Below are 24853 nucleotides of genomic sequence, written 5' to 3' on the forward strand. Positions count from 1 at the left end.
TTACAAAGCTTATAATCTACTGAGTGTGTTCATCCTATTTATAAGTATGTATCATTCTTGTATCTGAAGCTAGAAATATAAAATATAACTCTGAGGTCCTATTGTAATTATGCAAAGTGTGGGCCATTGATGGTGGTTTAGAATCTTGATGTTTCCCATTGACTAGGACAATTGGTTGTAAATGGCTCTGTTTACTTGCAAACCTTCCAGTCTTCCTATAAGCCAGCCCAGGAAAATGGTGAAATCCATCTTAAACCTGGTGCTTTTCCATTTAGAAGGAGGGGTGGGGATCCAGAGAGACAAAAGATTGCTGTGCCAAAACTATAAAAGGGGGTGGAAGAGAACAAAGGGAGCAGCCAGTCATGAGAACACCCCTAGTTTCTACCTAAGATGCCTGCTGGAACTAACAAGGACTGTACCAGGGAAAGGATTGGGCCCAGACTAGGGAGAAGTCTAGTCTGTGAAAGAAGCTTATTGAAACATTTCTGAGGATGAGATTTACCTGTAAACAGTTTCTTAATGTATTAGGCTTAGACTTGTGTGTTTTGTTTTATTTTGCTTGGTAACTTACTTTGTTCTCTCTGTTATTACTTGAAACCACTTAAATCCTACTTTTTATACTTAATAAAATAACTTTTGTTTATTAACTAACCCAGAGTAAGTGATTAATACCTGGGGGAGCAAACAGCTGTGCATATCTCTCTATCAGTGTTATAGAGGGTGGACAACTTATGAGTTTACCCTGTGTAAGCTTTATACAGAGTAAAACAGATTTATTTGGGGTTTGGATCCCATTGGGAACTGGATTTCTGGGTGCTGGAGATAGGTGATTTGCTGAGCAGTTTTTGGTTAAAGTCTGCAGCTTTGGGGGTGTGGACCAGACCTGGGTCTGTCTTGCAGCAGACTAGCATGTGTGGCTCAACAAGGCAGGGTTCTGGAGTCCCAAGCTGGCAGGGAAAATGGGCTCAGAGGTAACTTCAGACATCAGGTGACAGTCCCAAGGGGGTCTCTGTGACCAAACACATCACAACATGGTCACTGTAGCCTCTAATTGTAGCAGAGCACCTTGGCCTGTGACTTAGCCAGTCCTTCACTGATTTCCAGAATGCATTGTTTAAATGCACAACAGCTTATTCCCAGAGAAGTAATCCCAGACCTCTTACTTGGTTTGCTTGGTGGAACCTTATGTGAGGAGTAAAAGTGGCAGATAGTCACAGCATGAGCTAAAATCCATTATACTGAGCCTGCTGGTGAAGAATGTGATACAGTAATTCTGCATGAACTCATTACATGATAAAATAGTGAACTTGAATACATAGCATTTTGAACAAGTGCTGCTATAAAATGTGTAGACCATCTCCATATAAATTAATTTTCCTGAACATATCATAGTCCACTTTTAAACCACCTCTTTATTTTATTGTTGGCCCTTTTTAAGGTATATTTATTTAATTTTTTCCTCATTGCTATTTAACAAGGTTTATATTAAAATGAACAACTCTGTTAATTTCCAATTTTAGTTCTGTAATTAAATTACATGTAATATAATATATTTATAATTTATCCTGAATGATTGCATGTAAAGTAGGTTTGAAAGACAACCACTTCATTCATCTTCATAGAGAGCAGTGAATATTATTAACATAATATGATCATTAATGCTGAGTCTGTTGAAGAATATTATCTGGTCTATCAACATGGAAAGTGTGGGTTTTATAATGGAATATGTCATTTTGTATTTTAAATATGCTAGTGATTAATACAGATTAAAATGTACAGATATATGCAAATACTTTTACAGTAAATTCATGGAAATTGCTGTGCAGAGATGGTAAAGGCTTTGTGCACTCAAAAGATTTAGTCTTTTGTGGAATAAAAATTGTTCTTTTGTCTTGTGTTTATTGTTGTCTGTTTAGAATATAAGTACTTCTTAGATACAGTAACCATGGGTATTATGGAAAATTCTAAGATAGCTAACGTATATATTCAGTAGCTGGCTTTTTATGGTTGAGCTGCATATTTGAGGGCAACACTAAACACTTAGAATCATAGAAGATTAGGGTTGGAAGAGACCTCAGGAGGTCATCTAGTCCAACCCCCTCCTCAAAGCAGGAGCAACACCAACTAAACCATCCCAGCCAGGGCTTTGTCAAGCTGGGCCTTAAAAACCTCTAAGGTTGGAGATTCCACTGCCTCCCTAGGTAACTCATTCCAGTGCTTTACCACCCTCCTAGTGAAATAGTGTTTCCTAATATCCAACCTAGACCTCCCCCACTGCAACTTGAGACCATTGCTTCTTGTTCTGTCATTTGCCACCACTGAGAACAGCCTAGCTCCATTCTCTTTGGAACCCCCCTTCAGGTAATTGAATCAAATCCCCCCTCACTCTTCTCTTCTGCAGACTAAATAACCCCAGTTCCCTCAGCCTCTCCTCTTAAGTCATGTGCCCCAGCCCTCTAATCATTCGTTGCCCTCCGCTAGACTCTCCAATTTGTCCCCATCCCATTCTGTAGGGGGAGGACCAAAACTGAATGCAATACTACAGGTATGGCCTCACCAATGCTGAATAGAGGGGAATAATCACTTCCCTCCATCTGCTGTCAGTGCTCCTACTAATATAGCCCAATATGCCATTGGACTTCTTGGCAACAAGGGCACACTTCTGACTCATATCCAGCTTCTCGTCCACTGTAATCCCCAGGTCCTTTTCTGCAGAACTGCTGCTTAGCCAGTCGGTCCCTAGCCTGTAGCAGTGCTTTTATTTAACCAAGTCATTTTGTAAAACCAATATGAAGAGGATTCGTTATGATCAGTTAGAGATGACGTTACAAACTGAAACTTGTATTTTCATTTTTTGTGGTTTTGTATTGAATAGGAATATAGGAGAAGCATTGAAAATTACTGTTGGCTCTTGTCCTTTCATAGCCATTCTATAGTCGTCTATGGTGCCTAAAAGGGATTGTCGTATTTTCCCTCAATTTTCAGAAATCATATGGGGAAAACTCCTATCGCAAGGGATTTTGTTTTGTAGAAAGTCTGCTTTCTTTCAATATTTATGAAGTGTCTCCTCTGAGTGTAAAGGACCTTCTTCTTTACATGGAAGAAAGAGAACAGAAAATACTAAGATGGTTAGAGATGTCAGCTGAAGACGGAATAGTCTGAATCTTATTAATGAACGATACATGTTTATTTTGAAAAACGTACATTCTCACCAATTTGCATCTGTAATAAACTGTAAGCCAGCCATTTATGCCAAAACTGAAACTGGGAGAGAATTTCTATCTCTGTTAAGATAATATATACACTGCAGCACTTTAATACTTCCTCCATATCGTCACAGCTTACATACATCAGTACACGATGAGAAGGTATTCATGAAACAGATCAGAGTATAGAAGTCTGGAGAATGTAACAGGTCTGAGTATATTCTCCCATCTTCCCATCATTAAGCAACTTAGGGGGGAAAAAAGGAGGAAAACCAAGTATTTACAAAAGCCAATGAAGTCTTCACTGATTTTTATTATTTTTAATATAGCTGTTATATCTCCTTTAGCAAGGCTATACAATCAAAATGTTTTTCTAAGGTTTCCTTTTCACTTAAGTGATAAGGTGAATGGCTTCTCCTGGTGATTAATGATCAGGTGGGAGGGATTGATGGTCTGTGGTGAAGCTGAACCCCATTAACCCAGCTGGCCATTTATCCCCAGAAAAGCCTATATCTGGGTCATTTTTCCTTTTGCAAAGTCCCAGTAGTGAAATATTTTAAAATGCTCTGTTTGCTGCGAGGGTTTCATTGCTAACAAGTGCGTGTGAGATGTTCACCATTACATTGTATGTTGTGAATTAGCTCTGTATTTTCTTGGTTTGAGTTACAAGTTGGTGATGTGTGTTGATATGGGGAGGTACAAATGTAGGTTTGTTTTTTTTTAATTTTAGGGTTTTTTATTGTTTTTATTAAGCGGTATGGGTAGCTTTGATATACGGGTTTAATTATATTAAACACACCCAGAGGCAGTTGTGATGGGTTGACAATCAATTACGGTAGAAATAAAAATAATACAGTATTGGGCATTTTTTTTAAAATTAGGGCCTAATTCTCCTCCAGTGGAAATCTGGAGTAATTTCTTTCAAATCAGTGGAGTTACACCAATGTAAAATCAGTCTTACTGAGTTCAAGATCAGACTGCTCTATAGTTGGTCCATTTAGCTGGTGATATTGTGTACACAGTCACCATTCGTCAGGCTCAAAGGAAAACATTTATGATTATCTAAATAGAAACTACTTCGTGGCTTCCTAAAATTAGGGTATCTGCTCTGAGTAGGAGCTCAAAATGTGATGGGTAGTAAAGTGCAGTGGTGGTTCATTGTAGTAAAGGGTGCTTCCAGGAGCCATTTCTTGGCTCTCTCCCATAGAAAAACCTAAAGTGTGGGAAGAGAGGGGTCATTCTCCGTGAAGAGAATTTTCTCCAAAGTCTTCTGAGGAGCTGTGGTGTGTGCAGTTTTCCCCCTTGCAGAAGAAGCCAGTTCAGTCTGCATGTATTATGGATCCCATTCCAGTGAAACACTGGAATGCGTTGCCTAGGGAGGTGGTGGAATCTCCTTCCTTAGAAGTTTTTAAGGTCAGGCTTGACAAAGCCCTAGCTGGGATGATTTAATTGGGTATGGGTCCTGCTTTTGAGCAGGGGGTTGGACTAGATGACCTCCTGAGGTCCCTTCCAAACCTGATATTCTATGATTCTATGATTCTATGATCCCTGGAGACTTGGAAAGGGTCTTGGAAATCTGCCATAGTTACAGAGCTATCCACACTGCTCTGGCTTCTAGGCAGAACAGCTCCAATTGAGACAAGTTACCAGAGAATCCCACACAGGTAGCTACCCATGTTGGAGGGGTTTTCCCACAGTGTGGAGATGCTAGTGAGGAGTAGCATTAATTGTAGCACAAATTCCCAGTGTGGTTTGAATGGACTAGTGCTTTCCCCCCATGTGTCTTTTGCTATGCATGAATACCAGACCACACGGGAAGCCTTTTATGGAGTCCCAGGATGATCTATCGAAGTCAACTGACTCCTCCCTGTTCCCAGACAAAGGGAGAATTGTACAAAGAGGGTTCCCTTTTTGCTTGGGCTTTAGGGGAACAATAGGGTTGTGTGTTTTCAGCAGTGATGTATAGATTTTAATGCACACTGTAATAGCTTTAAAAAGCTGACTATGAGACTGTAACAATGCCCATTAAAAATTGTACAGCACCACTGCAAATATGCTTTCCAAGAAACTGCAAACTCTGCAAGACCCCTTTATGCCACTGAATCACTGTTGCAGAATTAAGAGTTCCTCAAAGATATAGCCCGCAGGCACACCAGCTATATTTTCTTTCCAAGTAACAGTTTGGATTCTCTCAGACTCCCTCTCTGTGTCCAGTCCTGTGAAGTGCTGAGTATGTTTTGGGAGGTGTTGAGTGCTCTTAACTTCCATTGACTATAGTGGGTGTTGAGATTGCTCAGTACCTCACAGGAATGGGCTGTACATCTTTGGCTGCATTTCATTCGATGAGCATGTTCTTCAAGGTTTCCTTTGATGCTGCAGGCTGACTAAGGAGGATACCACAGTGATGGATGTCATATGGCAACCTACGTTAACTACCTAGCTAGAGACAGAAGAATGGCTTTCTAAATCAAGGATTCAAACAGAGAAAAATAAGAATTGGCAGAAAAGTATTTGCTTTCTTAGGGCCCATTCCTGTTTCTATTAAAGTCAATGGGAGTTCTGCCATAGATTTCAAAGGATGCAGGATCAGATCTTTACGGGAGACAAATATATATATAATTAAACAGAAATGTCAAGGGGTCTTGCTTTTTGAAAATCAGTGTCTCTGTGCATTCAGCTCCTTCAGGTTTGTGTGGTTTGGCCCCTTACTGCAAATGAAGACATCCTTTTGCCTCAACGCAATAGAGAATAGCCTCCAGTAACTAAGGAAGTGCTCTCCCTGCAGAAAAAGCACATTGGTGTCACAGATCACTGTGCTATATATGCACTGATCCCATCTGCCATATCTGCATTAACAATAGGCCCTGCAATTGTGTGAATTACTGTTCAGTGCCCTCAATTAGCCACTACAGACGGCCTGTGGTGAGAAAATCCATAGTTTAAAAATCTGAATCCTAGAAACCATTTCTACCATTTTTCTAATGGAAATGTCCCTCCCTTGCTAGCTGATACCATTATTCCTCCCTGATACATCCATGCAACTCACAACTAAAAGATATTGAGCACAATACAACAGCTTCACTCTGTACCTTGCTTAGCACCTCCTTTACACTTTCTCCAGCAAACATTCTTATACTTCAAAATATTCTGTAGATAAATGTCATTTTGGCTTAACTGATCATCTAATTGTCTTTAGGAATCAATACTTTTCTTGGAATAAAGATTCTATGTCACTAATTGGGACAGTAATTCTTTGTCACATTGTTGTAAGCAATGTATTTTATACATAGTGCTCAATGGTTTTCTCAGTTGTCTATGAGACATTGAACAAATCTAGCAATTAAGTATAACATGAATGGTAAAAAAAAAAAGAGGGATGAATATTAATGCTCAAACTGACTATAAAAGGTATATTTAAATTCCATGTTACTTCATCTAAATCAGGGGTGGCCAACCTCTGGCTCCGGAGCCACATGCGGCTCTTCAGAAGTTAATATGTGGCTCCTTGTACAGGCACCGACTCTGGGGCTGGAGCTACAGGAGCCAACTTTCCAATGTGCCGGGGGGTACTCACTGCTCAGCCCCTGGCTCTGCCACAGGCCCTGCCCCCACTACACCCCTTCCTGCCCCCTCCCCTGAGCCTACAGTGCCCTTGCTCCTCCCTCTGCCCCAGAGCTTCCTGTGTCCCACGAAACAGCTGATCGGGAGGTGCAGGGAGGGAGGGGGCGGTGCTGATCAGCAGGGCTGCTGGTGGGAGGGAGGCGCTGGGAGTGGGGGACCTGATGAGGGGGGTTGCTGATGTATTACTGTGGCTCTTTGGCAATGTACATTGGTAAATTCTGGCTCCTTCTCAGGCTCAGGGGACAATTTCCTGGTGCAAATGCTAGAGGAGCCAACGGGGGGGGGGGAGCTTTTCTTGACCTGCTGCTCACAAACAGGTAAGAATTAGTGGGGGAAGCAAAAGTGGATGGGAATCTGGGAGGCAGTGACCATGAGTTGGTTGAGTTCAGGATCCTGACACAGGGAAGAAAGGTAAGCAGCAGGATACGGACCCTGGACTTCAGGAAAGCAGACTTCGACACCCTCAGGGAACGGATGGGTAGGATCCCCTGGGGGACTAACATGAAGGGGAAAGGAGTCCAGGAGAGCTGGCTGTATTTCAAGAAATCCCTGTTGAGGTTACAGGGACAAACCATCCCGATGAGTCGAAAGAATAGTAAATATGGCAGGCGACCAGCTTGGCTTAATGGTGAAATCCTAGCGGATCTTAAACATAAAAAAGAAGCTCACAAGAAGTGGAAGGTTGGACATATGACTAGGGAAGAGTATAAAAATATTGCTCGGGCATGTAGTAATGAAATCAGGAGGGCCAAATCGCACCTGGAGCTGCAGCTAGCAAGAGATGTCAAGAGTAACAAGAAGGGTTTCTTCAGGTATGTTGGCAACAAGAAGAAAGCCAAGGAAAGTGTGGGCCCCTTACTGAATGAGGGAGGCAACCTAGTGACAGAGGATATGGAAAAAGCTAATGTGCTCAATGCTTTTTTTGCCTCTGTCTTCACTAACAAGGACAGCTCCCAGACTGCTGCTCTGGGCATCACAACATGGGGAGTAGATGGCCAGCTCTCTGTGGAGAAAAAGGTGGTTAGGGACTATTTAGAAAATCTGGACGTGCACAAATCCATGGGGCCGGTCGAGTTGCATCCGAGAGTGCTAAAGGAATTGTCGGCTGTGATTGCAGAGCCATTGGCCATTATCTTTGAAAACTCGTGGCGAACGGGGGGAAGTCCCAGATGACTGGAAAAAGGCTAATGTAGTGCCAATCTTTAAAAAAGGGAAGAAGGAGGATCCTGGGAACTACAGGCCAGTCAGCCTCACCTCAGTCCCCGGAAAAATCATGGAGCAGATCCTTAAGGAATCAATCCTGAAGCACTTACATGAGAGGAAAGTGATCAGGAACAGTCAGCATGGATTCACCAAGGGAAGGTCATGCCTGACTAATCTAATCGCCTTCTATGATGAGATTACTGGTTCTGTGGATGAAGGGAAAGCAGTGGATGTATTGTTTCTTGACTTTAGCAAAGCTTTTGACACGGTCTCCCACAGTATTCTTGTCAGCAAGTTAAGGAAGTATGGGCTGGATGAATGCACTATAAGGTGGGTAGAAAGCTGGCTAGATTGTCGGGCTCAACGGGTAGTGATCAATGGCTCCATGTCTAGTTGGCAGCCGGTGTCAAGTGGAGTGCCCCAGGGGTCGGTCCTGGGGCTGGTTTTGTTCAATATCTTCATAAATGATCTGGAGGATGGTGTGGATTGCACTCTCAGCAAATTTGCGGATGATACTAAACTGGGAGGAGTGGTTGATATGCTGAAGGGCAGGGATAGGATACAGAGGGACCTAGACAAATTGGAGGATTGGGCCAAAAGAAATCTGATGAGGTTCAATAAGGATAAGTGCAGGGTCCTGCACTTAGGACGGAAGAACCCAATGCACAACTACAGACTAGGTACCGAATGGCTAGGCAGCAGTTCTGCGGAAAAGGACCTAGGGGTGACAGTGGACGAGAAACTGGATATGAGTCAGCAGTGTGCCCTTGTTGCCAAGAAGGCCAATGGCATTTTGGGATGTATAAGTAGGGGCATAGCGAGCAGATCGAGGGACGTGATCGTCCCCCTCTATTTGACATTGGTGAGGCCTCATCTGGAGTACTGTGTCCAGTTTTGGGCCCCACACTACAAGAAGGATGTGGATAAATTGGAGAGAGTCCAGCGAAGGGCAACAAAAATGATTAGGGGTCTAGAACACATGACTTATGAGGAGAGGCTGAGGGAACTGGGATTGTTTAGTCTGCAGAAGAGAAGACTGAGAGGGGATTTGATAGCTGCTTTCAACTACCTGAGAGGTGGTTCCAGAGAGGATTGTTCTAGACTATTCTCAGTGGTAGAAGATGGCAGGACATGGAGTAATGGTCTCAAGTTGCAGTGGGGGAGGGTTAGGTTGGATATTAGGAAAAACTTTTTCACTAGGAGGGTGGTGAAACACTGGAATGTATTGCCTAGGGAGGTGTTGGAATCTCCTTTCTTAGAAGTTTTTAAGGTCAGGCTTGACAAAGCCCTGGCTGGGATGATTTAATTGGGGATTGGTCCTGCTTTGAGCAGGGGGTTGGACTAGATGACCTCCTGAGGTCCCTTCCAACCCTGATATTCTATGATTCTATGATTCTCAGGTTGGCCACCCCGATCTAAATGCTTGTTCTTTAGTGCATGCACACAATCTTACAATTCTCTACATAATCTGAAACAATTTAAAAACAGTAAAGAGAGAGGTTTTGTTATCAGAACAAATGTGAAAAACATTTTTGTCCTTGTTAGAAATATCCTTGTGCAATCGCTTTGCAAAGCCACCTTCTATTTTTCATTTTAAAATAATTTCTAATAGTCTCTTAGCATAGTAAGTGCTAACAATAACTGGTTTGTTCAGGAAACATCGTTACCATTTGAGGTTTGAAATTCTGAATGTAATCCTTTTCCTTTTAAAACTTTATTGAATTTACCAAAGATTAGCTGATTATGGAAGGTACTGACATCATATTTCCTTCCTGTCCTGAATTCAAGTGACTTGATTCTACTAGAAATCAATATTAGTGGGATGTCTATATATTATATCTCTATCTGTAATCTGTCTATATATAGATGCATATGGAAAGTGAGCTACCCTTCTTCTGACATCTGCTTATGCTCCACTGCTACCTAGTTTTTAGGTTATCTCCTGGTGGTGCTTTTGCTGGGGGGTACCTAGGCTTTGGAAATTGTTCTCTCTTGTCATCTGTCTCAGCTCCCCTCCTCCACTTTTAAAAAGTGAAAATATGTTACCTTTTTGTTTAGAATATTTTTTCGTTCCCCAGATAGGAATCCATAGTATAAATGCTAGCTAAAGATTATTGAGCATTATTCTGTCTAACTAAAGTACTTGTGTGTTGTTTTTATGGTTTCACAGTCATATAGGTGAGAGAGACCAGACATGATGGTGTGCTGTGGAATGAATGTTTAAATGGCATGGGTCTGGGTTGACTTTGTTGCCATACCTCCTCCCTCTTCCATGGAGTTCTTCAAATATTGGAGTAACCTAGTGGTGTATGGTACACTCCTGTTCTGCACACAGAACTCAGAAACAAGCTTTACTTTGAATTGTCTAAAGTGAATCTTAACGTAGCATTTTTGGAATAAGCTTGTATTAAAACCTAGTTATAGAGGTAGTAAAAGCATAAAGATATATGTGCTTCCTCATAGATAGTATATTATGAAATCACATAATAAGAAATATACCTTAAGAGAACAAATTGTAATTTCCAGTCTTACCCTCCCTATTGAATTTCATATTACAGGAAAGGATAAGACTAGTATCCAGGCAATGTCTGCAATTTAGCATTAACAATGTCATGACAAAAAATCTTTGCAATACTGATTTGGATCTAATATAAACATATTGCAGCAATCTTCTCTCAATGAATCTTTATGCCAATGTTTAAAATGTTACAAATACTTTCAAGGGAAATATGAAGTAAATCTTAATAGAAAGGATTATAATTGCCAGTCTTACTTTCCTCTCTGTAGGTAAAATATAAACACATGGGTATATTTATATCTATATTAAATAATATTTTCCAGTTCTTTGGAACAATTTAGCTTGAATGAGCATGGAAAAAGATTATAGTGACCAAAACCACCAGTGACATTCGTTCTAAAATGTATTTAATTTCCCATTGTGTAGACTGTATACTAGGGGTTTTTGTTTGTTGTGTTGTCAAGCAGGGGGTTCTGTTTATATTCTTTGGGAATTGATTGCAATTATGTAAGGTGCCCAGGTGCCTTGGTGATGGGCACCTATATGCACTTCTAAATAAGTAAAAGCCTCATTGTCAGGGCCATCATTGCCAAGGGGTTGGTTTTGACTGCCTACATCAGCCTTTAATAAACGGTAATACTCCATTAGCCATCTCTCCAGGTTTGTACCTTTGGGTGTAAAGTGAAGATAGAGGCAGCCTAGGCATTTTTTCTATGAAGCTAGTGTAAACTGTCATAGCTCAGGGGAGCTACACTGAGGATCTAGCCCAGTGCTTTTAAGTGTACGGTAAAACAGTGAAATACTTGTACTTATCGTCTGCAAATCTACACTGTTGGTGGAACTAGGCATGAAGGATGAAGATGGGTTGAGGGAGACTAGGCTATGCTAGTACAGGCAATGGAGTCTGGAGAGCTGTATCAGTAAGATGTATCTTGCAATGATTGTAGATAGAAGACAACCAAAGGGGAGACCAAAGACTGAGTATCAGCAGACCTCAGAGAGAGCAATTGTGTGCCTGGTATATGATCATGAGTTTTGGAAGAAGGCTATAAAAGCTGTCAACTATGAATAGGCAAGAAAGGAATAGGCACCTAAGGACAAGTATATAAAATGGCTGAAACTCTGGACCAAAGCAAATAGTTCCAGTGAAGCAGTGCAAACTGGCCTGGCTGGGGTCTCCCCATGTTTTATTAGCTGGCATTGTGTGGTGGCCTCCAAGGTAATTCAGACCTTAGGCCTCTCCACAGGTCAGCAAGAACAAGGAGCAACTTTCAGCCACCCTCTTCCCCCATCCCATATATCTTTTCTCTGCTGGTCAGGGCCTTAATAAGTAGCACTAGATAATGTTTTTTTCTATTCTCATTAAGCCCAAGAAGCTGCTGACACCTAACAGAAAAAATCCAGTAGTTAGAATCTTGCTTTTTCACTAATCTTTGCTAAACCTATTCCCACACTCTTAGTGCCCTCAGAGAATGTGTCCTTAAATGGTCATGCTTTTGATAATTTAGTCTGGAGAAATATGTCTGTCATTCGCTTTGATCTTTCTCACAGGTTTCAGAGTACCAGCCGTGCTAGTCTGTATCCTCAAAAAGAACAGGAGTACTTGTGGCGCCTTAGAGACTAACACATTTATTTGAGCATAAGCTTTCATGGTCTACAGCCCACTTCATCAGATGCATAGAATGGAACATATAGTAAGAAGATACGTATACATACAGAGAACATGAAAAGGTGGAAGTTGCCATACCAACTCTAAGAGGCTAATTAATTAAGATGAGCTATTGTCAGCAGGAGAAAAAAAAAACTTTTGTAGTGATAATCAAGAAGGTCCATTTCAGACAGTTAACAAGAAGGTGTGAGAATACTTAACATGGGGAAATAGATTCAATTTGTGTAATGATGCAGCCACTCTCAGTCTCTATTCAAGCCCAAGTTAATGGTATCTAGTTTGCAAATTAATTCCAGTTCAGCAGTTTTTCATTGGAGTCTGTTTTTGAAGATTTTCTGTTGCAAAATTGCCACCTTTAAGTCTGTTACTGAGTGACCAGAGAGGTTGAAGTGTTCTCCTACTGGTTTTTGAATGTTATGATTCCTGATGTCAGATTTCTGTCCATTTATTCTTTTGTGTAGGGACTGTCCAGTTTGGCCAATGTACGTGGCAGAGGGGCATTGCTGACACATGATGGCATATGTCACCGGTAGATGTGCAGGTGAACGAGCCCCTGATGGTGGCGTGGCTGATATGATTAGGTCCTATGATGGTGTCACTTGAATAGATATGTGGACAGAGTTGGCATCGGGCTTTGTTGCAAGGATAGGTTCCTGGGTTAGTGTTTTTGTTGTGTGGTGTGTGGTTGCTCATGACTATTTGCTTCAGGTTGGGAGGCTGTCTGTAAGCGAAGACTGGTCTGTCTCCCAAGATCTGTGAGAGTGAGTGATCATCTTTTAGGATAGGTTGTAGATCTTTGATGATGCGTTGGAGAGGTTTCAGTTGGGGGCTGAAGGTGATGGCTAGTGGCTTTCTGTTATTTTCTTTGTGGGCCTGTCCTGTAGTAGGTGACTTCTGGGTACTCTTCTGCTCCGTCAATCTGTTTTTTTTCACTTCAAGTGTGTGTGTGGGGGGGGACGCATAGTTTTTCACTTCAGCAGGGTTGAGGGGGGCACAGATAGTTTAAAACATGGTCTGGAATATAACATTCTGTCCAGTTCAGGCTACTGCAGGGGCGGACAAACTTTTTGGCCTGAGGACCACATCGGGTTTCAGAAATTGTATGGAGGGCCAGTTAGGGGAAGGGGTTGTGCCCCCCCCGGGACCCCTGCCCCATCCACACAACCCGCTCCCTGTCCCCTAACCACCCCCGGACCTCCGCTGCCCCATCCAACCCCTCCTCTCATTCCTCACTGCCCCCTCCAGGACCCCTGCCCTATCCAACCACCACTTCTCCCTGACCAACCCCAGAACCCTGCCCCTGACTGCCCCCCGCTACCCCATCCAACCCCCCATCTCCTTCCTGACTGCCCCCCCCGGAACCCCTGCCACATCCAATCGCCCCTTCTCCCTGTCCCCTGAGCGCCCCTGGAACCCCCACCCTGACTGCCCCCTGCCACCCATCCAACCACATGTGGCTCTTCAGAAGTTAATGTGCAGCTCCTTGTATAGGCACTGACTCCGGGGTTGGAGCTATAGGTGCCAACTTTCCAATGTGCCAGGGGGTGTTCACTACTCAACCCCTGGCTCTGCCACAGGCCCTGCCCCCACTCCAACCCTACCTGCCCCCTCCCCTGAGCCTGCCATGCCCTCACTCCTCCCCCTCCCCCCAGAGCCTGCTGCATGCCATGAAACAGCTGATCGGGAGGTGCGGGGAGGGAGAGGGAGGTGCTGATCAGCGGGGCTGCTGGTGTGTGGAAGGTGCTGGGAGCGGGGGTGGGGGAGCTGATGGCGGGGGCTGCTGACCTATTACTGTGGCTCTTTGGCAATGTACTTTGGTAAATTCTGGCTCCTTCTCAGGCTCAGGTTTGCCACCTCTGCCTTAGAACATTCTTATATGGGGTCAAAAGTTCATAGCAACTGAAGATGAAAAGGGCCTATCACCAAATAATTGAATCCATTCTCCTCAAAGGTGAGGATAAAGTTCCAATACTTGCTCTCTACTATGATTTGAACTAACAACAAAATACGTCTTAAACTTTCAATTTCTTGACCTGCAATAGTGTAGATATCAAATATAACATTATTACACTTAAGTTAGAAATTAAATGTTTTAAAAATATTTTTAACTATTCCATGATACTGTGAATGTATTTACTTGTTTTTAAAAAGGTAACTATACTTTGAGTTTAATTATGCATAGTATAAAATACATAGAGTATTCAGTTAGACATAATATTTATTTTTATAGTTCATTGATCAATATAATATGTTGTTGCATACACTGTTTTCAATAATAACAATTATACACTTGAACAACAATAGGTACTCCAAAGGAGCTGTTTCCGTCTCTGAGGTGAGGGGATGTGCTAAATGTGAATTTGTGATATGGTAGAGTATAACAGCTTTTCAGAGTTGTTACAGTTTATTCATGTAAATCCTTCTTAGTGCAGGGATCATTGACTTGTTAGACCATAACAGCTCCTTCGGGGCCATTACATTCTATGATCCAGCTAACGGCGATGATGCTTTGCAGTCAGTTAGTCTGTTAATTCTTTTTAATATTCAGGGCTGAATAATGTCCCATGCAAAAGCAATGGGGAGATGTGCATTTGCACAAGGAAGTGAGATACACCTGAGAGAGTAGAATCCCTCCTTCCTGTGCTGCTTGCTGCTGACTGCCTCACGTACTATCTTCAGCCACTCTTGTGCACTTGCTGGGATAACTCATTTTCAACAAAATGGCCACTGTGCACCTGAGATTTTCTTCAAGGTGAGCAGTTAAGAAGCCTTACCCATAGCCCATCCACTCTCCATGCCTTTCTTTTCCACTTAAATACTATGGGAAAAGCTGAGATTCAGAGTGAATGGGTCAGCCCAGTGTGTGTGCGTAAAATTCTCCGCACTGAAGAGGCCTCTCAAAAGTCTCCCAATACCATGGACGGACCTAAAGGATGATAATTTATTTGTATTGCTGTAGCAACTAGGAGCCCCAGTGATGGACCAGGACCCCATTGTGCTAGGCACCATACAAACACAGAACAAAAGAGCTTACAGCCTAATGGTTCTTTAATGGTTCAGAGAGTGTAGTGTGGGCCTCTGTAATGCTGTACATTTCATCCATTGTGGACAAATAGGATCAGAATCTTACCACCAGTTTTTTGGTTTCTGAACTCCCTGCCCAGTGCTCAAAAGGTCTACATACACTGACTGCAGTGCCCAGCTTATGCACTTTGTATGCCACATAGGCCATTGTAGAATTGGCCTCCTGCTACGCATAGTTATTGGAAATGAGAAGTAACTCATTTCTAAGCATATTTATTTTTGTTAGGGGTTTTCCACATAGCAAAAGCAATTAGTCAATTAGCAAAAGTCACCTTGTGGACTAATCACAGGCAGAATATTGATTTTAAGTGGCAGATTGTTAAATGTATGTGACTGAAAATCATTTGAAATATATCTTTTATTTAACCTTCCCAGTAGGCGGGGGATTGTGCTCTGAAACTGGCCAAATAAACTGTTCTTATATATTTGTTGCAGAACTATGAAAATATAGGGAAAAAATGAAACTCTGATTTCGATTTGCTATACTGCACTTACATTTGTACTTCAATTTTATCACAATGAGGCTGCTTGTGTGAATAACAGCGTGCCAGTGTGAGCAAGGGGTTCACAAGCCTTAGCACTGTAATGTGAGCTTTTGAAAAGTGATCTCTAAAATGGAACTGTGAATTTGATGAATTATTCATGGTAGTAACAGACGCTTTAAGCCACTTGGACTGTGTATCTTTCTGTGGCATGTTGCATAAATCTCATATAACAAAACAAATCTATGTATGGATACAATTTTAGAGGGAACCTCTCTTGCTTTTGTTATGTATGCATGCATCATTATGTGATACAAATAAGAAGTGCTCAAATACTTATTATAGTTCTCTTCTGAAACAGCTGCTATGTATGGTTATTTGAAAATGATGTGCAATACTCTGTGTGAATGACATTTTTTCACGATTTGTGTTTAACAAAAGCAATTGAATATGTTAGTCATAGTCAAATACTAAATATGCTTCTGACTGAAATCTAAGTAATTTACATGGTAAAAACAGCATAGACTCAGTGAAATGGCCCATTCTATGGGCTCCTGGGTTTCATTATATCAGGACCTGGAAAGGACTGCTATAGAACCCAACTCTGAAAATTTATGAATGACGGGTTTGCAGATACATCATGCAAGATGTTGAATAAGTTCCAGGAGGTGCAGAGCACCCTCAATGCTAACTCAAGTCAATGGGTCTTTATAGTGCCTAGCACCTTGTAGGATTAGGTGGCAAGGGTAAAATTCAACCAAGCAGAATGAATCATAGAATCATAGAATATCAGGGTTGGAAGGGACCCCAGAAGGTCATCTAGTCCAACCCCCTGCTCGAAGCAGGACCAATTCCCAGTTAAATCATCCCAGCCAGGGCTTTGTCAAGCCTGACCTTAAAAACCTCTAAGGAAGGAGATTCTACCACCTCCCTAGGTAACGCATTCCAGTGTTTCACCACCCTCATAGTGAAAAAGTTTTTCCTAATATCCAATCTAAACCTCCCCCACTGCAACTTGAGACCATTACTCCTCGTTCTGTCATCTGCTACCACTAAGAACAGTCTAGAGCCATCCTCTTTGGAACCCCCTTTCAGGTAGTTGAAAGCAGCTATCAAATCCCCCCTCATTCTTCTCTTCTGCAGACTAAACAATCCCAGCTCCCTCAGCCTCTCCTCATAACTCATGTGTTCTAGACCCCTAATCATTTTTGTTGCCCTTCGCTGGACTCTTTCCAATTTATCCACATACTTCTTGTAGTGTGGGGCCCAAAACTGGACACAGTACTCCAGATGAGGCCTCACCAATGTCAAATAGAGGGGAACGATCACGTCCCTCGATCTGCTCGCTATGCCCCTACTTATACATCCCAAAATGCCATTGGCCTTCTTGGCAACAAGGACACACTGCTGACTCATATCCAGCTTCTCATCCACTGTCACCCCTAGGTCCTTTTCCGCAGAACTGCTGCCTAGCCATTCGGCCCCTAGTCTGTAGCGGTGCATTGGATTCTTCCGTCCTAAGTGCAGGACCCTGCACTTATCCTTATTGAACCTCATCAGATTTCTTTTGGCTCAATCCTCCAATTTGTCTAGGTCCTTCTGTATCCTATCCCTCCCCTCCAGCGTATCTACCACTCCTCCCAGTTTAGTATCATCCGCAAATTTGCTGAGAGTGCAATCTACACCATCCTCCAGATCATTTATGAAGATATTGAACAAAACCGGCCCCAGGACCGACCCCTGGGGCACTCCACTTGACACCGGCTGCCAACTAGACATGAAGTCATTGATCACTACCTGTTGAGCCCGACAATCTAGCCAGCTTTCTACCCACCTTATAGTGCATTCATCCAGCCCATACTTCCTTAACTTGCTGACAAGAATACTGTGGGAGACCGTGTCAAAAGCTTTGCTAAAGTCAAGAAACAATATATCCACTGCTTTCCCTTCATCCACAGAACCAGTAATCTCATCATAAAAGGCGATTAGATTAGTCAGGCATGACCTTCCCTTGGTGAATCCATGCTGGCTGTTCCTGATCACTTTCCTCTCATGCAAGTGCTTCAGGATTGATTCTTTGAGGACCTGCTCCATGATTTTTCCAGGGACTGAGGTGAGGCTGATTGGCCTGTAGTTCCCAGGATTCTCCTTCTTCCCTTTTTTAAAGATTGGCACTACATTAGCCTTTTTCCAGTCATCCGGGACTTCCCCCGTTCGCCACGAGTTTTCAAAGATAATGGCCAATGGCTCTGCAATCACAGCCGCCAATTCCTTCAGCACTCTTGGATGCAACGCATCTGGCCCCATGGACTTGTGCACGTCCAGCTTTTCTAAATGGTCCTGAACCACTTCTTTCTCCACAGAGGGCTGGTCACCTCCTCCCCATGCTGTCCTGCCCAGTGCCATACTCTGGGAGCTGACATTGTTCATGAAGACAGAGGCAACAAAAGCATTGAGTACATTAGCTTTTTCCACATCCTCTGTCACTAGGTTGCCTCCCTCATTCAGTAAGGGGCCCACACTTTCCTTGGCTTTCTTCTTGTTGCCAACATACCTGAAGAAACCCTTCTTGTTACTCTTGACATCTCTTGCTAGCTGCAGCTCCAGGTGCGATTTGGCCCTCCTGATATCATTCCTACATGCCTGAGCAATATTTTTATACTCTTCCCTGGTCATATGTCCAACCTTCCACTTCTTGTAAGCTTCTTTTTTATGTTTAAGATCCTCTAGGATTTCACCATTAAGCCAAGCTGGTCGCCTGCCATATTTACTATTCTTTCGACTCATCGGGATGGTTTGTCCCTGAAACCTCAACAGGGATTCCTTGAAATACAGCCAGCTCTCCTGGACTCCTTTCCCCTTCATGTTAGTCCCCCAGGGGATCCTGGCTATCCGTTCCCTGAGGGAGTCGAAGTCTGCTTTCCTGAAGTCCAGGGTCCGTATCCTGCTGCTTACCTTTCTTCCCTGCGTCAGGATCCTGAACTCAACCAACTCATGGTCACTGCCTCCCAGATTCCCATCCACTTTTGCTTCCCCCACTAATTCTACCCGGTTTGTGAGCAGCAGTTCAAGAAAAGCGCCCCCCCTACTTGGCTCCTCTAGCGCTTGCGCCAGGAAATTGTCCCCTACGCTTTCCAAAAACTTCCTGGATTGTCTATGCACTGCTGTATTGCTCTCCCAGCAGATATCAGGAAAATTAAAGTCACCCATGAGAATCAGGGCATGCGATCTAGTAACTTCCGTGAGCTGCCAGAAGAAAGCTCACGGAAGCTACTAGATTGCATGCCCTGAATGCCAATACACGGCTTATGCACCACCTAAGTCCTCAAAATATGAATGTTCTTCAGTGTTTATTGAGGGTACTCAGTACCTCCTGGAATGTACTCTGCTCCTGGATTCCCTTTCAGTCCCTATTTTGAGGACTTACGTGGTACATAATGTTCTCCAGAGGTATAAATATTGTCCTAGGAGTTTTTTCCTCATCTCCATTGGAGCACAGTATTTTCTTCATGAAATCTTGCTGCTGAGCTCCTTTTATGAGCCAAACCAGATGACATATGGTTTGTATAGGGAGATGTCACTCCCACTGGCTCCAATGAGAATGATTCCCCTTTGCCGAGAATTGAATTTGGCACATTGCATCCATTTTGTAGTCCTTTCATTGTATACCTGGAGCTTTTTCCAAACAGCTTTAAAATTTTTCCTTATGATATTTAATACTCTCTATTATCTCAGCTGTCCTTGCGTTTCCAATCATTCCACTCCCTGTTTCCCTTTACTAGCTTTAAGATTAAGAAATCTATGCCTGCTATCGCTCTTCTTTTGTACTTTTATGGTGCTAGAGACTTCCATTTTATATCTCTCTGTCGTGGAATGTTCCTGCTTTGTATTTGAAGTACTTCCTCGGTAAAAAATAATTGTTTAAGACTAAACTGAAACACACTACCTTTTCAGCATTGCTTTCTAAAAGTGATGTTACAGGTTCTCAAGGTGTAGTTTCACTATATGTTCTTTTTATGTATAGCATCTTGAAAAAAAAATTGTGAGAAGTTCTGTATAAGTAAAAATAGTATATTAGAAATGCTCTGTGTCCCGAACTCTTTGGAAGAATTAATTGGATCAGCAGAATCTGAGCAAATGCTGCACCAGATGTATGTGTTTGTTACTTGAAGTTGTATAGAACATTTTAAACAATAAGATATGTAATAAGCAAGTACAGGATTTCCTGTTATACAGGATTGCTATACAAGTGGAGGGCATGAATCCTGCTGTGCTTTCTCACATGAGCAGCCCTCCATCGAGCAAATGGTCCTGTTTGCGTCAGTTGGATTATTCATATGAGTAAGTGTTGCTTGCATGAGTTAAGGTTGAAGGAATGGCCTCCTAGTCCACTGAGTTATCAATGATGCTCTTGTTTTGAGCTTGTGATTACTAAATAGAAGATTACTTGCAACACATTTGAAGATCTCAACAATGCTCCTTTTTTCACCCCAGTGAACTTTGCTGCTAAAGTAGAGCTTGTTTTGCAAGAATGATATTCTAAAATATAGATTTGTTCTTTTCTTTTGAGGGCAAGTGTCTGCTAGAAGTTAAAATGGAAATATACTCACTCTTTCAAGTTTTGCATAGAATCCTGGGCCTATCCATTTCTGATGCTGCTCAAAGTAGTTTGTACAGATCTTCATAATTTGTTTGTGTATCTGCTGACATTATATAGGCCCCATAGTGAATAACTTCTTGAAACAGAGGAAGACAGTTTACACCTCACTCTGTTCTTTGGCTCAAGTCACAGATCTAGCCGAGCTGCACTCAACACAGGGATCTTTATGCCGCTAATATTTTGGTTTGCTTGGGGCCTGTTCAGCCCCTGGTGAAAATTAGAGCAGTTTCAGGACTTGCTTAACCTATGCATAGCTGCAAAAGCTGTCAAGTGGTCACCAGAGTGAAATAATGGTCTCTTCATGTTCTCTTTTCCCTGTGTTCCTTCCAAGACCCCAGTGCCTGGCTGGGGGGAGGGGAGAGAAGGGTTCAGTTTAGGGCCAGCTCTGGTGGTCCTCCATCACCCAGAAATTTGTCTACATCAAGGGATGTTCAGGGAGCAACTTTGCAGCTGATTTGTTCCAGCAGACAGGAACTAAGTCCTGACTATTATTTTAGACAGGCTGTCTGCACACCCAGAAGATATCATAACATCATTTTATTTTTGGCTAACATTTTGAACATGTTCTCCACATCCAAAAGGGCTAGAGACATATTTAAAAACCAAAAAACAACAAATTCGTATGGGCTGGGTCCTATGTTGTTTCTCCTGAAAGATGCAACACAGAAGGTATACACTAGGAGGAGAAGGGGCAAAGGTGGCTTTAAGTCACTTTCGTGCTGTCTTTATTTTTGCCTACAGTAGGGGGCTGCTTTAAAAAGTGGAAGCCCCTTTGCAGCTGCATATAGACAGCTCTGCAGCCCAGAATGGTGCTGCACTGAGCACGATGGCCCTTCTCTTTTCTGCCATCATCAGAGGATGTGAGGCTGATCCTGTGCTGTGGAAATTCTCCTGCAAGCTATTGTGGCCTCTTTGTAGCTCCTTTGTGCTGCCAGAATGGTGTATAGGGTCTGGAGCGAAAAATGTAATCTTTGTATTTGTGTGTGTGCAAAGGAGAGTGTAAGATGTTGCTGTTCTGATTTGCTAGCATTTTACACTCACTTTGCACTGGTGTAAATGACTGTGCAAGGGGCAAGACAATGGAGAATCAGACCTGTGGTCTCTGAAGGGGAAGGTTAATGGTCAGAAAAATCTGAGTGTTGAACAAAGCATTAGAGAAACAAAAAGATCTCTAGTGGAATATAGGTGATAAGTTAATTACAAGGGCTCTAGACAGAGGTAAAGATATAAGGGCTAGAAGATGAAGTGAGTTAGGAAAGCAAGAAGGGTATCCTATTTCACTTTCAACAGATCTGATTACTGTGCTTTCCCTCTGTCCTTCAGTGTGTTTCTTATGATGCAAACCACAGAAAAATAACTGGATGCATCACTTGATTTTCCACCATTCCTCAGAATTCAATTGCAGAAAGAAAATTTATTTTTCTGTGTTGCCATATACAAAGTGTGTGCTGTGTTATTACATTCTTCCACCATTTTCCTTATAACTTTTTCCTCTTCCCCAACCCCCCTTAACTTCTTATAACTTCCTCTCCATTTATTCCATTCTTTTAGATTTTATTGTTTTATATATTTTTCTTTCTTTCTTAATAACTTAGGTCTTTCACTCTAGATTCTGTTGTTCTATATTGCTTGCTTCCTGTTACTCTCTATGTCCTAAGATCCCCCAACCTAAGTTCCTTGTCTTTGAAATACTCCTCTCTTTTCATCGTGGAAGCTTATGGTAATTAATTTTGCTTTGTATAGTATTCCTGAATAATGCCTTCAGGTCCAAATGTCAAATTTGTCTTTTCTATTTTCAGGTTATATGAAAGATTCCTCTTGCATTCCATTTACAACCCATACACTGATACAGTACAATACACTTTTATTTTATTTTAATTTATTTTATTTTATTTCTCTCAAAGACTCTTCTCTTGATTTTTCTCCTCTGTTTATAGCAAACACAGACAACAGCAGTGACTCAGAATACATGGAATACTAGTGTGTAGACATAAGGTACATGCTCAACAGTAATCATTAATCACTGCTATTGGATTTCTTTTTATGACTGTGCAAGGCAAGATAGTTCAACGATTTAATTGCATTGGTGTTGGGGCCCGGTGGTACAACCATTCTCTTTCCTGCTTTTTTTATAATCTAGTACCATGACTTTATTAGGCAGCTGCTTCTTAACACGTGTGTGGACATTTGATTCCTAAAGTATTACCTACCTTTGCAATTTCTTATTGCCTGGACAGGATGGATTGTACAATAGGGATTCACACCACTGTGCAATTAGGGCTTGTGCCTGTTTCAGTGGGAGTTTTACTGTGGACTCTAGTGAGGGTTGGATTGGGCCCTTAGTCATATAGTGTGATAAAATAGTGGCTGTTCACCTAGCTCCAATGAAGTCAATAAATAAAACCCCATAGACTTCAGTAGGGCTGGGATTTCCCCCCTGGACATTGAGTGTTGTTTATGGCTTCAAGTCAGTCCTTTTGTTCCCTGTAAATTGTGGCTTGCTGTTATACTGTTCTAACAATACAGGCCTTTATACCATGTTCACTCTGATGGTCTCTAAGCACCTCTTATTTGTTTCTTCCCAAATATTTATCTCCTGGCTTGTTATGGTTATTTTATTTGGTTGAAGTACTGTAAACATAGTGATCACATAGCAAATCAGATTAGGTGATACCAGATCTATACAAATCACTGATAGATACAGTTGCAGAGGGATGCTGACTAGCCACTTTGCCTATTGTATTGGGTGAGAGAGAAATGAAGAGAAGGGTGTACACAAACAAGGCACTACTACTGGGATTTATGGACTATGCTTTGACAGGTCTAGTTCTTGTACAGTGTCTCAGCATTGCAGAAAATAATGATGGATTATGTGTTGTATAGGTAGCATCCTTCTGTTCTGGGCAAAGCAAACCTCTTTTGCCTGTCTGCCTTTCCACAGTCTCTCAGGTTTTTAGTGTGTGTCTGTCAACACCTAATGGTCAGTTGTTAGATGACAATAATTGGGCTTTAATTATCACAAGTTACATTTTTGTACCCTTTTCACCCACCATCCCTGGAGCTCCTACTTTGTCCAATTATTGTGTTCTAATCTATTGCCCCCATCTCCTCCAACCTCTGACAGAGTGTGGGAAATCTGCCCTTCCCTTAGGGGAACTGAACCCATTGCCAACCTTTCTGGTTGTCTTTTAGTCAGTGTTAGATAGCACCATTATTTATTGAGGACTGGAAGTGTAGAAAGAGGCCCAGTCCCTGTACTGAGGAGCCTTCAGTCCAACCTCATTATCCTTCCTTCAGCATACCCGTGAAGCTGAGCTCAAATATTGTATCTCTCATAACCCTAGTAAATTGGACTCCTGCATTTTAAAACTCCAGAGCATGATTCTCCTTGCATACTAGTTTTGCACGGCTTTGTTTTCAATAAAGATATTCTTGATTTACCCCAGTAAAAGGAGAATCTGGCTCCCTAGCTGTACTTTTCTGATAAGAATATGGTTTCTTTGTCTACTTATACTTCCCTGCAATAACTTAGTAAAATGAAAATAAACAGACAAGAACACTTATTGTCTGCTTTTTAAAGCTGTTGTTGCATTTTGCATCAGGAGGGTAAATATCTTATTAGTACTTCTGATTTTTCTATTTTATTAGCAATGTGCAAAATGCCAAGTGGTAAATTATACTCAGTAATGTGATGAGCATTGTGTCTCCCCTCTGCTTGTTTTTCTGCATGCTGACTTAATTGAAGCTGCCCTCTTTCTGTCCTAACCACCTATAAACTGCCTGATGTTGATCCTCTCAGCGTACAGGTATATAAAAGAGCCGATTTTTTGCCATTCCAATTGAAAAAAACACTGACTTTGTGCTCATCGTCTAGATGACTGTTATTTTGAAAATGATCCAAATGTCAAGTGTGCATTATGATGTTACTGGGTTGGATTTTTAAAAGTTCATTGATGTCATTCCCATTTGAAAGGAATGATTAATAAGTATGTCATTATTAGTGGGCACAGCCTCATCTCACTCTTCCATACAGAAGGCCGAATTGCAGATAAAGTCTCAATCATCAGAGTCTTATTTGCCTTATACCATTGCAAACATGGAATAAGTCCATTGACAGAATCTGGCCGAAGGGTTGGACTAATTTAAACAGTTCAAGTATTACAGCCACCATCTTGGCCAATGCACTGAGTATGGAATCAGGAACTTTTAATGCATGAGCTGCTCCTTGCTCTGTAGCTGGGGTTGCAACAGCAGATCCTCTGTTGATCTGGAACTGAGGGGAATCTGTAACACACAATCATCAGCAGGCTACTCAAGGCCAGTCCAAAGGGAAATACACATATGAGTTCTGAGCAAAAGGAGATCTCAGCCTTACCTGTGACCATCATCCTTAATACATCCCATAATATG

The 24853-nt window shown here is 42.0% G+C and overlaps 1 protein-coding gene across 23 annotated transcripts in view; it reads left to right on the top strand.

The window, feature by feature from the left end:
• NRXN1 (neurexin 1) overlaps positions 1-24853 on the top strand; it is a 1255052-nt gene that overhangs the window by 848463 nt on the left and 381736 nt on the right. The window lies entirely within an intron of this gene.

The sequence above is a fragment of the Lepidochelys olivacea genome, assembly GCF_965140295.1.
Source record: "Lepidochelys olivacea isolate rLepOli2 genome assembly, chromosome: 3".
Classification (NCBI taxonomy): domain Eukaryota; kingdom Metazoa; phylum Chordata; order Testudines; family Cheloniidae; genus Lepidochelys; species Lepidochelys olivacea.